Below are 17055 nucleotides of genomic sequence, written 5' to 3' on the forward strand. Positions count from 1 at the left end.
CAAGGCGGCCCCTACAGACATGGAGTGAAGAATATCGTACCAGTAAGTCATCTGACTGAATCACTGTTGTTGTTGTTTAAGATTTAGCTACTCAGATCAAAATGTCCATGTAACACGGGCTATGGTGAGCCAGTAACTGAGTTCGGTTATTCGCAATAACCTTGTTACTGTGATATATGGGGTCAAAGTTATAAATAGAGTTGGGGTTTTCTCCTTTTCGCTATTTATTTTTTGCTTCTGTTTTAGCGCACTGATTTTAGTCTTGTTTTAATAACATTATCTCGGTGGTGGATGTAGATGCACAGTGCTCACTAGTGTGTCCAATTCTTCAACTGTTTTTCTAATTATTGTAGTCGCTGTAGAATTTGCATAAAATGCAACTGCTGTCGTTGGATTAATGTTGAGTTGCTACATAGGGCTTATGTTGCTTCACATTCCAGTAAGTAGTGCAATAGTGGCGCCACTGCATCTGTTCCACAGATATGACACTCTTTAGCTTTTGAGTTTATTACCTCCCAGCAGCAATTGTATCCAAGTCTGAGTCTGTGTATAGCTACTGCAATGTATCTGGATATCTTTTTACTAGGCTTGAAAGAGTAGTACCCAGCGGCTAGTTTGTTCTACATTGCAGCGGATCTTCCTTCCACTACTTTGGCTCTGTGGAGACTTTTGATAGTTGGGAGTATTTTCCTCTTTATTTGTTCCTTAATCTGTGAAAAACTTGGAGGTATTTTGACCTGTACGACAGGTAAAGCAGTGGCAGTTTCTGCTATTGAGTCTGCCCTTTCATTACCATCTATGCCAGTGTGACTTGATATCGAATTTAGGATGATTGAAAGCCCAAAATTGTGTGCTTCTTTTCCTATATGTAGGATTTCTGTGATGAGTTGCACATTATATATGTGCTGGGTGGGTAACAATGCCTGGAAGAAGATATAGAGTTGGTATGAATGATGACATCATGTAAATTATTCTCAATTGTATAATTTATGGCCTTCTTCAAGGCATTTTATTCTATTTGCAATGTTGAGCACCAACTATTCAGTAAATTTCAACCTTATTTAAGTGAGTAAGGTTGTTAGTATAAATTGCTGCCTCAGCAGAACCTCTTTTTTGATCAACTGACCTATTTGTGAAGATATCTGCTTTGAGCCTCTGTGAGTCATATGCTGATTTTTTAACTGGTAATCATTCAATAACTATATTTAGACTAGATTCTTCCCACGGAGGAGGCTGCCGCAAGTGTTGATATGGTCTATCTTCCCCTTTGTTTTTAATGGTCCATTTCAAGTCCACTTTCTCTAGAATCTTGAGCAGATTATCTGTCCATGCAATTGTTCTATAGTGAAGGTTTCTATGAAGTGATCTGTATATGTTGTCTTTGATTGACAGTCTGGCAGTGGTTCCAACAAGTTTTGCTGTTATTGTTGTTATTCTTTGTTTGATCCTGTTTTCTAAGGCTGGTAATTTGGTTCAATGCTCCCAGCATTGTTCTGAGGGCATCATTTTGAGACATTTCCAGTTTCTACCATTGGTTATCATTGAGGGATGTAAGAGCAGGAGCAGCATAGTCAATGAGTGACCTAACTGCTTGAACGTAGTACATTTTGAGTAATGATAGAGATGCATAATCTCTAAGACTTGTCAAAGACCGCAAAGCTCAGTTTCTGGCTCTACAACGTTGCCGAAGATATTCAATTTCTTGAGTGAATTTCAATTGGCTGTCTATTATGACTCCAATATTTTGAAAAGAGGTAACCCACTCTATTTCGTGTCCTTGTATTCGAGTCTAATGTCTTGAGATCTCATTCTAACGGTCATTACTTTGGTTTTATTGCTGTTTATTTTCACTGCAATGCGTTCCGCTTCCCTGCTGATGATGTCTAGGCATTTTTGTGCATGGTTCCTGGCGCCTTTGCCATTGATGATAACCACAAAGTCATTTGCAAAGTTAGGCAGTTTGGCTTTTGGCAACTAGAGCTTCATGAATTGTTCCATGAAACAGTTGAAGAGGAAGAGGCTTAGTATTCCAATCTGCGAAGTCCCATTTTCCAGCCTCTTTGAGGAGGAGGATGTTTTTCCTTTTAATTTGACTTTAGCTTCGCGGTTAAGCAGGCTTTCTTTGGCAAAGGCAAGAGCGTGTCCTTTGAATTCCTTATTCACGAGGCAGCACAATGTAGCTGGATCATTGGCTAGTTCGAAGGCTTTTTCTAGGTCTAGAAAAATAAGGATTCCTTGTTTGTCACTAATTTGATGCATGAGGGCGGTAAGGCTTTCTGTGGTTACAACACCTTTTTTGTAAGAAAACATATTTTGGTGCAGAGAACTGTCTTTCCAGTCAATCCGATTAAGATTCATTCTTTCCGAAGTTTTGGCCAGAAAGCTTAATGAGAGGGGTCTTGGATTTCCTGGGTCTTTGGGTTTTGGAATGGAAACTATAATTGCACTGTTCCAAGAGAGTAGTCGAGTGCTTGTCACCCATACTCTGTTGATGAGATTCAAGAAGGCTTCTTAACCCTTTTCTCCTAGCCTGGCCAGCATGCTGTAAGTGATTTTGTTCTCACCTGGAGCTGTGTTTTTAGTTTTCTTTGTACCTCTTCTGAGTTCTTTCACATTGAAAGATTAGTCTAGTTTGTCAGGGAAGGCTAAATCATCGTCTGTTTTTTGTCCATCTTGCTACTTGAAGTCTTTGTTGGTGAGTCAGAGTTTCTTGAGGACGTTGAGTGGAACTGGCTCTTGATGCAAATAGATTTACTAATCTTTCTGCTTCTTGCTCTAGATGAACATGATGGTGCAGAGCAGGAGGCGATTATCCTTTGGCCCTGTCTGGACCACTAACACTAGCTGTTGTCTGGACCACTAACACTAGCCGTTGTCTGGACCACTAACACTAGCCGTTGTCTGGACCACTAACACTAGCCGTTGTCTGGACCACTAACACTAGCCGTTGTCTGGACCACTAACACTAGCCGTTATCTGGACCACTAACACTAACCGTTGTCTGGACCACTAACACTAACCGTTGTTATACCTGGGAACTCCGGGCCTGTTGGTCGTCACGCACTGCGAGGAAGATTGCTCAGGTGTGTTGAACTACCCCAAGCAGCCTGCTCTGGCTGTCTTTACGCGTGTGCAGCAGCGGTTCTTAGATGGTTTGGTCACTTGACAGCGAAGAATGACAATAAGTGATGATGGCTGTGACCTATGACAGACCAGTGTAATTACACCAGTGTAATCCAAGATGAAGACACACAAGCGCAATCTCTCATGACGTGCCTAAATTTACTGTCCATGGTAACTGTCTTTGGTAACCGTCCGTGATTAACATCCATGGTTACTCTCCATAGTAAAAACCCGCGGTTACCATGGGTGGTTGCTATGGACAGTAACCATGGACGGAAAGCTTCCTCTTTCCACAAAGTGGAAAGCATAATAAGGTGTAATACAAAGAGGAAAGGAGTGAGGGAAAGAGAGATATTAGACAGGCAGGCAAGAACAGCATGGAGAGTGAAAAGATCTCTGTTCACCTTAAACCGCCGCCGACGGGAAGAGAGAGAGTGGAGGAGGATGGGTGGAAAAGTGGTAAACAAGGATATGAAATGGTCACAGTTAGGGTGGGTTTTCAGTGACTCTTCACGCCAGGTCTCTATAAATGAAAGTAGACCAAAGTGAAAGATTAATGCAGAAATGAATACCAGCGCGTGAGTCAGCTCGCCGGAAATGAGGAGAGACAGGTGTGAAGAAAGGATTAAAGGCTCAAAATGACGGCATCTGTTTTTTAAAGGACATAGCACCAGAGGGCGCGTTGACAGTTAAAATCACCTAAACGAAGCACAGGCTCCTGCGGTGAGTCTAAAAGCTGTTTATGATCGGAAACAGAAATCGGAGATAAATGGAACAGAATCTTACAATTTATTCACAAAAATACGAGCCGCAGTGAAGTGAGCTTTAGACTGAAAAAGAAAGGGAACAAAAGAAACATCGTTCTGCATCAAGGCAGCAGTAGAGTTTGGGTTATCATAAGTATTTGGAAGGGAGAATGAAATGAATAACCTCAGAGTTAACTAGGACGTGCTCCAAGCACTGGCTCCAGGAGGCAAAGCAGCAAAAACTGTGAAATCAAAATTTGCAGTTCATGAAAGCTGCCCCCCCCCCTCCCTAAAGAAACGAATAATCCATTGAAGAACATGCATATTATAGAGCAGCTATGATAAAACAACAACAAAATGAGGCAAAGGAAAATGCACAAAACTAGCGAACGTCAGGACCAGTATTAGCGAAATCAAGGTTGGCTAGCATATGTAAAATTCATTAGAAATGGTTCCATCGTGAGAGTTGTGGTAAGGAGTATGGACAGTTGTGGTAAGGAGTGTGGGTGATCCGACAAGGTCCGGTGAGGAAGATGATGCCAGAGGAGAGTTAGTCAAGGGCGTCCGGCTGAGTAGAGGCAGAAACGACAACCTGCTCCAGATCAAAGGCAGCAAGAGATAGGAACAAGGGCGACGGGAACTCCTACAGCGAGGCCAGAAGGCTCTGTCAACGAGACGAGGGGGAGATGCAGTAACAAGAACTGAGGGGAGGCTTGGGGAAGGACTACTGCCTTCTTACCCGATGGGAAGTAAAAGGGAGAAGGATTAAGCTTACGTTTCTGACTGAAACATAAGGTTAGTAGTATCAGGGTACTAAGATAGCCGCTATTATTTCAGGCGGGGAGGTAGACTAAGATTGGATGACACGAAGGTGGTTGGAAGGAGATATATTGACCTGTACGGCCATATTATTCATTGTGAGGGAGACAGACACCCAGAGTGTATTCATATACGTTAGGCTTATATCAAGCTCCTTCCTCAAGGTCGAATTATTACCTTGCTCAGGATGCAACCCCACAAGAAGCTGACTAACTCCTTGATACCTACTTACTTCTAGGTCAACAGATGCATTAGGTGATATGAAAAGCGTCTAACCATATCTGTCTCTCCCGGATTTCGAACCCTGAATCACTCTATTGAGAGTCGAGAACCAAGCTCACTCTGTATGATATGGAAACCTATCTTATTACCATGGATAAATTACCTGAAATCCTTGCACTGTACCCACATTTCGCTTCCAGTAGATGAACGACATATGAGATTCAGTGTGAGGGATCTAGATCCCTCAGCTAGTTTTCCAAGTTTCTAGATTAGGCTAGACACTAGAAACTGAAGCTTTCAAAATAACATATGCTTGTTGGGTGTTGAATGAAAGCTTGTGTTACGAACTATCATTTGAGAGTAGTTAGAAGTCTGTGATTGCTCTGTAGAGAGAATTACAGAGATTTTCCTGTTTCTGTGAAATAGGTGGAGTGGAGTGGTGTAGGGAGGTACTTGACTCTCCCAACGATTTTACAGGGGGAGGGGAGGGACAGTGGGGTGAGCGCTGTCTCCCCCCCCCCCCCCCCCACATGGGAGACATGACGCCACTCGTAGGCCTCACCCTCCTTGTGACGTCACGGGACGCCGCACGGCGAGGCCATCTGTGATTGGTTTAGGCATCTCTGCTCCTAGCTGAGTTTTGGCGCGAACAGCTGTGATTGGGAGCGGCATGAGGGAACAGTGCCGGCTTAGAGCTGATTGGTCTAGGCATGGTAGTAAGGAGAGATGGGCATTTTGAGTTCCCTTAGCCCGCCAAATCGGCAGTTTGAATTGGGCGGCCAGGGAAGGAAGGCGTGTTTGGTGGAGGTGGCATGCCAGCCACCTCCACCCCCTGTTAATCGCTTCTGTCGTCCACATTACTCGATTGGTGGCACTCCTGCCATCAGGGGTTGTGGCAAGGCCCAATTAAGTGAATTGGGGCCAGGGATTTACGGAAGAAACAGTAAAAAGCTAAGAGACAGTTGACTGTGTGAACGCATGAAGCAGGCTGGCAGAGCCTCATGGTGTAACAGGTGGGGAGAGGTATCCTGTCTAGTGGCAATGGACAATTGATGTTGGGCAGTGTACGTGTATATGATATTACAGGCCCATGTTGGACTTTGCATTCCGCCAGGCTGCGTCAGTATGGGGACGCCGCCGGCCATTGTCACCACAGTGTTGAGCCAGGCAGGCTCTAGTCTGATGAGGTTGTGATTCCCCAGCCGTGAGGGTACTCCTGTGGGCGGCACCCATGTGCGCGCGCGCCTGCGGGTGGAGGCCACCCACCCAGGCCACCCGCGCGCCGGCTACCCCAGGCCACCCGCGCGCCGGCTACCCCAGGCCACCCAACCCCCTTCTCTCAGCTTGGGAGGGGCGCTGTGGCCACATGCCTTGGCCACTTTCCCGGGACAGCCTAGGGCCACATCTTGTCGACGCACGAGGAGCGAGCTAGGTGTTTACAGCCAGAGAGGTAGTGACCAGGGAAAGGATTGTTGAGGATTTAAGGAGCCGTGAGTACAATAAAAGTTGTTACAGTGAGGAAGCAGCTGAGAGACAGCTGTCTGTACTGTCGTCCAGGTGACTGGTTGGGATGTACCTGGAGATGGATGTTGTACATGGTACCACACAAGTAGTTATATATATATATATATATATATATATATATATATATATATATATATATATATATATATATATATATATATATATATATATATATTTATATAAGTGTGTAGACTGACTAGAGTATGTAACCAGTCAGTGTAGAGATTTACCATATAAGTGATCCAGCCTGTCGATTCTATATAATCGTTCAGGCTGGATTAATGCCATAGAGTACCGTAAAATTATAATCATTAGAGGTAGGCAGGGATGTCAGTGGGGACCCCTGAAGTCTGTGTAGGTAGTTGCACACTACTTGGTGATATAATTTTCTTTGATTATGTGAATGCCATTTCCATGTGTTCATTTGCATGTTTATGTACTGTGTTGTGTGGTAAGTCAGTAGGTGTGATTGCTGACTGATTGCCTAATGATGTCATTAGCATGTGGGGTATGCTGACGGCATCATTGTGTTGCAGGTTTGTGCAGTGTTGTTATCAGTTTATACGATATTATTGCCCCAGGAACTGTGTTGAGGGTTTAAGGGACCTCTAGGATTATTCAGGGGAATTTTCAGTACTTAATGAGAGCAGGCAATTGATGGGTTAATTGCCTGGCTGAGGTATGTGTGTGTTTACAGTATTCCTTTGCAATCGGGTGCAAGTAAAAGAGGGGGGGGGGCAGTAATATTAGTATACTTTGGTGTGTTGCACAACCGTGGGTCATTATTGTGTGGGCACAGTAATTAGCGAGTTGCAGTAGCCGCAACCATATGTGGGCAGTGCTGTTATGATGTTGCATGCCATTGTAGTGTGACCTATGTAACGCTGGGGTTACTTTGTTTCTTTAAGTTATGTTGAGGACTTAAGGATTCAGTGAGTTAATTAAGGGGTAATTAACTGGATAAGGGGTGCACACTTAGTATTGTGGAGTGAGTGGGGGCTGTTAAGAAAGAACAGTGTTGAGCGAGAATGAGATACGTCTCGGGAGCAATTAATTGTCCATGTGACAATTAATTGACCACTCTAGCTAATTATGTAATTAGCCTTCTCATCATGAATTCACGTAGTGGGAGAGGATCTGCCAGTACTTGTGTTAACGTAATATGCTCGAGACTAATTACCTTTCAGGGGTATAGCAATTAGTGGCTCATGTTAATTAGTGGAGTAATTAACATTGGAGAGCTCCGGTGACTCGGTAAAGCGAGGTCATGGAGCTAGCATAAATCGTTGTATTAATCATATCCTGTCTGAGGACAGTGGATTATTGGCACATCTTGTTAATTAGGGTAATTAACTCCTTTCCCGTGAATTCACAGTGTTTGATGAGACCTGCTTAGGCAGTGCGGAGTGAGACGTATTTCTGGATGATTAATTATCGGTCCTGGTGACAGTTAATTAATGGCTCAAGTAATTAGTACCTTAATTAGGGTAATTAACACTCACTCGTAATTTTTTGACACAGACTGTGGAGAAGCTACCAAGTTAGGGTAGGTTTAGTTAACGTAACTCAATGGGGATGTAATTAGTGGTCCGTTTGACCTTAATTGAGAATTACTCACTGAATACTTGCAAGGAGTCAAGTGTGGTGTAATATGTTGACTTATTGTTAACAAGAGAGAGACAAGTGTTAATGATTAACGTAGGGACGTGTAAAGGCAACAGTCACAGTGAAGTTCACGCAGTGGAGGAATTGTCAAGTGAAGACTAACATAGTGTTAACGATTTAACGAGCTGTCGTTAATTGAGTGATTAACGTAAGGGGTTGACGGTCTGTTATGATCGGAGTCAATTGCGCTGTAATTAAGCTTTCGTAATTCGTTGGACTGATCAGTTCTGTCTGCGGACAGAGTGATTAAGCACTCGTAGCTAATTAAAGATAATTAGTAATCGCCACTTAGTGAATTCACCTGGTGTTGATGTTGTTGTTTACACGGAGTATTTGAACATTGTTTGTGATTACCGTAGTACTTTGTTGCTGACTGCTGCGATCAGTCAATTAACGTAATTAATCACTTCAGGCAATTTCTTTTGGTTGTCGTCTGGTGACGAGAGTAGAGTCATCTAGAGATCTGTGGAGCTGTGTCCCAGAATCCCGCCTTGCCTATCTTTGTTACTTACAACAGGGCAATTTCTTATTGGGAGTTGCAAAGAGTGTTCACACTGGGTTGTGATAGGGGGGAGTCACTGTAGGACTCCCGCCTAGTTATGTGGGTCTCTCCTGGGGGGCGGGAGGACCCCTAAGTTTGTGATTATAGTAGCTGTCAGGGAAACCGAGACACTATTGATTGCCTGCTTGTGTCTTTGTTTCAGTGGATCCTTCATTTGTTCAGTTAGTTCATGTTGTCAGCCCGAAGTGTCAGCAAGATGGAGCCTGCTGTCACTTCTCGAGGGGCTGTTGAATAGCTGTGTTGCAAATGCCACTTGATGTACAATAACGTAACCATTCGCTGTGGTGTAACTTAGTCTGTGATATTTTTCTTTGTTTTGCAATACTGCGTCATCAGTAGGCACACCTGTGTTCAGGTTAGTTCAGTATGCAGCCTCACAGCAAGGGTTGCAATTTAGCTGGTTGTTATCGTACCACTGGATTGACATTAACGTAATGTAAACTCGGTAATGTAGTAGTTAGTCTCTTGTTATTAATAAATTGTTATGTTATAGAAAACAGTCTTTGATGTCAACCCTTCAACCATATTATTCCACCATATTTGTGCATAATATTATTAAATGTTGATGTGATCTTGATAAGGCGGCTGTTCTTGGGAATTCGAATTCCAATTCATAGCGCCACATCAAATATAAATATTTGATTGTGAGAACCCGTCGGTTACCCTTTATTAGTTTAACGTCCTGTTTAACTAGGAGGAGCCAGCGGCCTATTGTGGACAGGTTTTCACCCTTGGTGGTGGAGGCCTGGCGGTTTGCTCCCGCTTTTCCTTTTTCTACTGGGCTCATGCTTAACTGCCGTGAGCAGACTTTAAACTTGTAGTCCACCTCTTAAGGGAGGTAGGCGTAGAAAAAAATCTCACATTCAGAAACAAGTAGTGTATTGTGAGGACTAATAATAAACAGAAGCTCCCCTATGACTGTAATATCCCCATTGGTCAAACTATTATGTATTAGCGATAAGACCTACCATTAATGTATGATGACTTACTGTAAATATGTAGCTCTTGTAATAGCACTTTCTCTGTAACTAGCTGACATTGTAACTATAAGGTGTGAAGGATAGATGAAATTGTTTATGTAATAATCTAAGATGAGGTCTGATAAAGACCTTTTGTGCCCTCTGTAATGCTTTTGCGCTACCGCTCACAGGATGAGTATGGGGTGCACAATAAACTAGCCGCTTTCGGCGGCAACAATCAAAGAGTCGAGAACGAACCCAACTGTACTACCGGGACCCATACTACCAGGATATGCTGAGGAAGGCCAGATGACAGAAGGGAGGGTTGAGGAAGAAGACAGGCAGAAGGTTGAAGTCTAAAGTGCTCAAAGTGGATAGAGAAGAGAGAAGAGACGAAAAAGCAATATGAAAACAATGGGCGGGTAAAGACTAAGAAAGGGGTGGAAACGCCCACCGGTGACACAAGAGAAATACCGCAGCCTCAGATCAAAGAGAGAAGCAAGAGCAGGAGGAGAGTGTGTCGAGGTGACAGCGTTTAAGACTTGAAATAGTTATAAACCTGTGGAAAGGGAAGGAGGGATGAGCAGAGAAGTGCGACGTAAAGCACATGTATTAGCTTTGTCAGAAAATAAGAAAAAAACAGCTGACCTGGCAACTTGCCGCAGGAGAAAAATATGCGATATTGGTGATTTAGGTGGACTGTGGCTTTTTTAAATTCAAAGAGCGCACAAGAATGTGATAAAACAGGGTGAGAATCACTGTAGTTGATGCAGCGTGCACGGAGAGAAGAACATTTTAACCTAGAATATTCGGAGGCACAAGGGACACAACGACACCTTACAACAACTCGTTGACATTTCTTGCCCAAATTTCTAGTACCTGTTGCAGAAACGTGGAAAGGGAACATATTTCTAAACAGAGCATCTGGCACCAGCAAGAAAGACTGAAGATAGGATAACCTGACATCTAAAAGTGACCTTAAATTAAGGGGATGATGATGACCACCATGACGGGGTTAAATGAATTTGTCAACTTGGAGAAGTGAAAACTGTAGACCTCGATAACATATTTAAAATCATAATGGCAGTCATCATGTTCCCTCTTGTAGCACGATGCAGGAGAAGGACAGTGTCGATTCAGGCATCTAATTGGATATTTTTGGAGACCCGAACTGAGGTCTCACTAATGTGAGACTAGTCAATGTATTGAGGCCAAACAAACTATAGAACGCCGCAGCGGCTGTGGGGAAAAGCAAGCACTCGATTGCGAAAACATAAATGCTAACTCCTGGATGGAGGAAGCAAAAAACATTCCAAAAGGCAAAAGGGACATGGAGGCCAAGGAAGAAACTGTGTCTTGGAGAGGATCCGTAGAGATAGCCAAAGAAAAAGCCTGGTCTAGGCTTACTATAGCTGGAGTCATGAAGCCCATTCTTCCATTACTGTAAATCTTAGGGAATTGGTCACCCCCCTCGAGTCTGAGCAGAAGGGAGAACATAGAGTAAGCAGAACTGGACATCACTGCCCTGAACCCACCACAGACCCCAACAATGAGAGGAACAAGCACATGGACACACTCAGGGGTACCAGAGACAGTATATTTGGGTCACAATTAAAGGGTCTGATTAGTAGCTCAGGGACATATAAATATCAGTCAAGCATTGCCCACTTCGCCCTATGTCTAACAAGGCGAAGGGAAGGGAATTGTCGGGAAAGCGCCAAGCCATGACGACTATATAGCACTGGAAAGGGATCAGGATAAGGATTTGGGATGGGAGGGGGAGGGAAGGAATAGTGTCCAACTACTTGGACGGTCGGGGATTGAACGCCGACCTGCATGAAGCGAGACCGTCGCTCTACCGTCCAGCCCAAGTGGTTGGACCTCTAACAAGGCGAACTAATTCGATTAGCTGATTCATTCCCCCTCCTGCTTCAATGGAAGCCTCAGGACCCCCTTGAGAATTCAGTTGAATCCTAGGTTGCATTGCTTTTGACTTTATTGTGATGCAGCGGTCTAGGGTCTGTGCTTGGGAGTTCCAAGTGAGTGGGTCCGATACTTCCTCATCTCCACACCTTCCCTTCTATCTTGGTGTCTCAGTCCCTTGTATCTTGTTGTCTCAGTCCCCTTTACCGTGGTGTCTCAGTCCCTTGTACCTTGGCATCTCAGTTCCTTGTACCTTGGCGTCTCAGTTCCTTGTACCTTGGCGTCTCAGTTCCTTGTACCTTGGCGTCTCAGTTCCTTGTACCTTGGCGTCTCAGTTCCTTGTACCTTGGCGTCTCAGTTCCTTGTACCTTGGCGTCTCAGTTCCTTGTACCTTGGCGTCTCAGTTCCTTGTACCTTGGCGTCTCAGTTCCTTGTACCTTGGCGTCTCAGTTCCTTGTACCTTGGCGTCTCAGTTCCTTGTACCTTGGCGTCTCAGTTTCTTGTACCTTGGTGTCTCAGTTCCTTGTATCTTGATGTATCAGTTCCTTGTACCTTGATGTCTCAGTCCCTTGTACCGTGGTGTCTCAGTCCCTTGTACCGTGGTGTCTCAGTCCCTTGTACCGTGGTGTCACAGTTCCTTGTACCTTGGTGTCTTAGTTCCTTGTACCTTGGCGTCTCAGTTCCTTGTACCTTGGTGTCTCAGCCCCTTGTATCTTGGTGTCTCAGTCCCTTGTATCTCTGTATCTCAGTCCCTTGTTCCTCGTGTCTCAGTCCCTTGTACCTTGGTGTCTCTGCCGCTTGTATTTTGGTCTCCCAATCCCTTGTACTCAGTGTCTCAGTCCCTTATATCTTGTCCCTTGTATCAGTCCACTCCTTATACCTTAGAGTCTCGGTCCCTTGTACCTTCGTGTCTCAGTCCCTTGTACCTCTGTGTCTCAGTCCCTTGTATCCTGGTGTCTTAGTCCCTTGTATCTTGGTGTCTCAGTCTCTTGTACCTTGGTTTCTCAATCCATTGTATCATTGTATCTCAGTCCTTTGAACATCGGTGTCTCAGTCCTTTGTATCTTGGTGTTTCAGTCCCTTGTACCTTGGTGTCTCAGTTCCTTGTATTGTGGTGTCTCAGTCCATTGTATCTTGGTGTCACAGCCCATTGTATCTTGGTGTCTCAGTCCCTTGTACCTTGGTGTCTCAGTTCCTTGTATCTTGATGTCTCAGTTCCTTGTACCTTGGTGTCGTAGAAGTCTAAGAAATAAAATTAACGAATTAAATGCTCTTGTCTGCACAGAAAAAATAGATATTATTGCACTTACCGAAACGTGGATGAATGTAGAAAATAGAGAACTATTAGCTGAATATCAAATATATGGATTTAAACTATTTCACTCAGATAGATATATTAGACGAGGAGGTGGAGTAGCCATATATGTTAGGGACAATTTGAAATGTAGTCTCAAAGAGGGAATCAAAACAGAGCCACACACAGAAACTATTTGGATAGAATTAAACGAAAAAGCAAATAATATTATAATAGGAGTAATATATAGGCCACCAAATTTAGACAGAATGGAAGCAAAGCACCTATGGGATGAAATATCTAGAGCATCTAGATCTAACAGTATTTATGTAATGGGTGACTTTAATTTTAGCGGAATAAACTGGTTGAACAAAACAGGGAATAGTGAAGCAGAAGATTTTCTAGAATTAATTGACGATTGCTTTCTTACGCAACACATTAAGGAACCAACACGGGAAAATAATATCCTAGATTTAGTGTTAACTAACAGGGAAACGCAAATTAATGACATCGAAATAGGGAGTGAGCTAGGGAGCAGTGATCACAAAGAAATCAGATTTAGCATAGAATGGAATAGACCAGTAGGAGAAAATTCTGTTAAAGTGCCAGATTTTCGAAAAGCTGATTTTAATAGCCTAAGAAATTTTTTGGGTCAAATTGATTGGAAAGTCTTGGGTATGGGGTGTGGGCCGGTCTTGGAGCGAGACATGAACCCAGCGATAGGTGACTTAAATGGGGATTTCGATGTGGATTCAATATATAACTTATTTAAGAATATTCTAAACAAAGCACAGGAACGTAGTATACCATACAAATTGAATAGATCGAATACTAATGACCCAAAGTGGATAACAAAGAATTTGAAGAACCTTATAGGTAAAAAGAGAGCTTGGTACAAAAGGATTAAAAATGGGGAGGTCACTTTAGAACAGGAATTCGTACAACTGGTTAGAAATGTTAAAAAAGAGATAAGGAAAGCAAAAAGAAACTATGAAGTTCGCATAGCAGGGCAAGCAAAGACAAATCCTAAAGGGTTTTTTCAGTTATATCGTACTAAGACTAGGGAAAGGATAGGTCCATTAAAAACTGAGACAGGTCAAATAACAGATAGTGATGAAGAGATGAGTAGTATTTTTAATAAATATTTTGTGTCTGTATTTACTAAAGAGGAACTTAACAATATGCCTTCAGCCGAACAAGTCTATGTGGGTGGGGACGAGGACAGGTTGACGAGTTTAGCAGTTACCAGGGAGGATGTTCTTAAACAAATAGTAAAACTCAAACCAAACAAATCCCCAGGGCCGGATGAAGTGTTTGCCAGGGTGCTTAAAGAATGCAAAGAGGAGCTTTGTGACCCACTGTCAACCATATTTAATAAATCAATAGAGTCAGGCAGAGTGCCAGAGTTTTGGAAAGTTGCTAATGTGATACCAGTTTTTAAGAAAGGAGATAGATCACTTGCGTCTAACTATCGACCAATTAGCCTAACGTCTATTGTGGGAAAGTTACTCGAATCCATAATAGCAAATAAAATTCGTCTTCATCTTGAAAAACATAAATTAATAATTGAGTCGCAACATGGTTTTATAAATGGCCGTTCATGTTTAACAAATTTGTTATCTTTTTATTCTAGCATTGTTGAGGCAGTTGATAATGGTAAGGATTGCGATGTTGTATACCTTGACTTTAGCAAAGCTTTTCATACAGTGCCACATGAAAGACTGATTAAAAAGATAGAGTCTCATGGTATTGGGGGTGCTATATTAAGCTGGATTAGGGCATGGCTATACCAAAGGAAACAGAGAGTTAGTATAAATGGAATCAAGTCAGAGTGGGAAAATGTTGTAAGTGGAGTGCCTCAAGGCTCTGTCCTGGGACCTCTGTTGTTTATAATATATATAAATGATTTAGATTCAGGTTTGAGTAGCAACATTTGCAAATTTGCCGATGATACGAAAATCGGTAGGAAAATTAATTCGGAGGAGGACTCACTATCACTTCAAGTTGATCTAGATAGGGTTTTGAAATGGTCAAAGGATTGGCAGATGCAGTTTAATGCTGATAAATGTAAAGTTCTGAGGTTAGGTAATGATGATAGAGTTACAAGATACGAGCTAGATGGTGTTGTGATTGCGAAGTCGGATTGCGAAAGGGATCTGGGAGTTATGATTAGTAAGAATTTAAAACAAAAGGTTCAATGCATAAATGTTCGTAATAAGGCAAATCGGACACTTGGATTTATTAATCGCAGCGTTAGTAACAAGACACCTGGTGTGGTTCTCAAGCTATATCTTGCTCTAGTTAGGCCCCATTTAGATTATGCAGTTCAGTTTTGGTCGCCATATTATAGAATGGATATAAATTCACTTGAACGTGTCCAGCGTAGGATGACTAAGTTAATTCCCCAAATTAGAAATCTTTCATATGAAGAAAGATTAACAAAGCTTAAGTTGCATTCACTGGAAAGGCGAAGAGTTAGGGGCGACATGATAGAGGTTTACAAGTGGGTGAATGGACATAACAAGGGGGATATTAATAGGGTATTAAAAGTATCAACACAGGACAGAACACGAAACAAGGGGTATAAATTGGATAAGTTTAGATTTAGGAAAGACTTGGGTAAATACTGGTTCAGTAACAGGGTTGTAGATTTGTGGAACCAATTGCCGCGTAACGTGGTGGAGGTGGGGTCCCTCGATTGTTTCAAGCGCGGGTTGGACAAGTATATGAGTGGGATTGGGTGGTTATAGAATAGGAGCTGCCTCGTATGGGCCAATAGGCCTTCTGCAGTTACCTTTGTTCTTATGTTCTTATGTTCTTATGGTGTCTTAGTCCATTGTACGTTGGTGTCTCAGTCCTTTGTACCTTGGTGTCTCAGTCCCTTGTATCTTGGTGTCTCAGTCCCTTGTATCTTGGTGTCTCAGTCCTTTGTATCTTGGTGTCTAAAGTCTCTTGTACCCTAATCGCATGTAAGGTTTCTGGTAAATTTTCATATACCAGCTTTTTTCCTAAATCAAGTCAAATGTATTGATTGACTGGATAAATTGAAAAATGAAGCCCTCAGAATCATGTCTTGCTATCCAATTACTTCCATAGTTCAAAATGTTGGTAAAAATTTAAATACTACTATCATTCAAGATACAATATTTGAAAATAATCTTTTGATCAGACTAAAGCTTCTAGCTGCTAATGAATAAACCTTTTATCAGTTGTACTGTTAGAACACATACTCAATGGAACAAGAGAAGCCACCCATATTAAAATGATGGGACTGCATGAAGTATTTAAAAATGAAAGAGGGTAGCTCTTCTTTCCATCTTAGCAAATTGTACCTTTTGACATCCTGTCTAAATACCCCACCAAGAAATTAATCACAGACAACCCTAATACTCATCCTGCTGCTAAATTAAGTACCTTAAAACACATTCACAATGTACACAACGAAAACAGCAATTCAACTTGGCAACTTATCCCAGTTACCCTGGGAAACCATTCACCAACAACACGAAAATTCGGCAGAACACATACGATAGGAACCCCCAAGATTTTCCTAATCATGCTGACTTAAATAAATGAGTAAGTTTTACATTTCTATGCACATCTCTTGAATAAAAGGCCTGTTACATATCTTTTCTACGAATCTACCAAGAACCATAATTTTTCTACCTTTCCTGTTGAATTGCTACGTTGACTGATCTTCAATATCCATCGTTTAAATCTTCTCAGCCTTCACTATTAGCAAGCAGCTACCTCCCTTGAACATCCAGTGCAGATAATGTGTTGGAGGTTTGATCTTCATTGTTTTCCTTAAGCAATTATTCTTCAAGACATCCCATTTCTTGTTTTCCACAGGAAAAGATCTAAATAAAGTAAGAACAAAGGTAACTGCAGACGGCCTATTGGCCCATACGAGGCAGCTCTTATTTATAACCACCCAATCCCACTCATATACATGTCCAACCCACGTTCGAAACGAGGGACCCCACCTCCACCACGTTACATAAGAACAGGAAAAGATCTTGCGAGACACAATTCTGCATTTGTTTCACTTCTTTTGTAAAAATTGTCTAAATCTTTTCTCGTGGCAGCACAGTTCCATCAACTCACGCACAAAACTTGACTCCATCTCAAATATGTTAAGAGCCACTAGCTGGAGTAGCAATCAGACATTTGTAACCTTAACGGTTTCTTCTGACCTACTATACTAACTTGAATATT

The 17055-nt window shown here is 42.4% G+C and overlaps 1 protein-coding gene across 5 annotated transcripts in view; it reads right to left on the reverse strand.

Moving 5' to 3' along the window:
- LOC123771293 (serine protease svh-1) overlaps positions 1-17055 on the reverse strand; it is a 199357-nt gene that overhangs the window by 110642 nt on the left and 71660 nt on the right. The gene's annotated exons all lie outside the window — the stretch shown is intronic.

This window comes from Procambarus clarkii, chromosome 54 (genome assembly GCF_040958095.1).
Source record: "Procambarus clarkii isolate CNS0578487 chromosome 54, FALCON_Pclarkii_2.0, whole genome shotgun sequence".
NCBI classification, from domain to species: domain Eukaryota; kingdom Metazoa; phylum Arthropoda; class Malacostraca; order Decapoda; family Cambaridae; genus Procambarus; species Procambarus clarkii.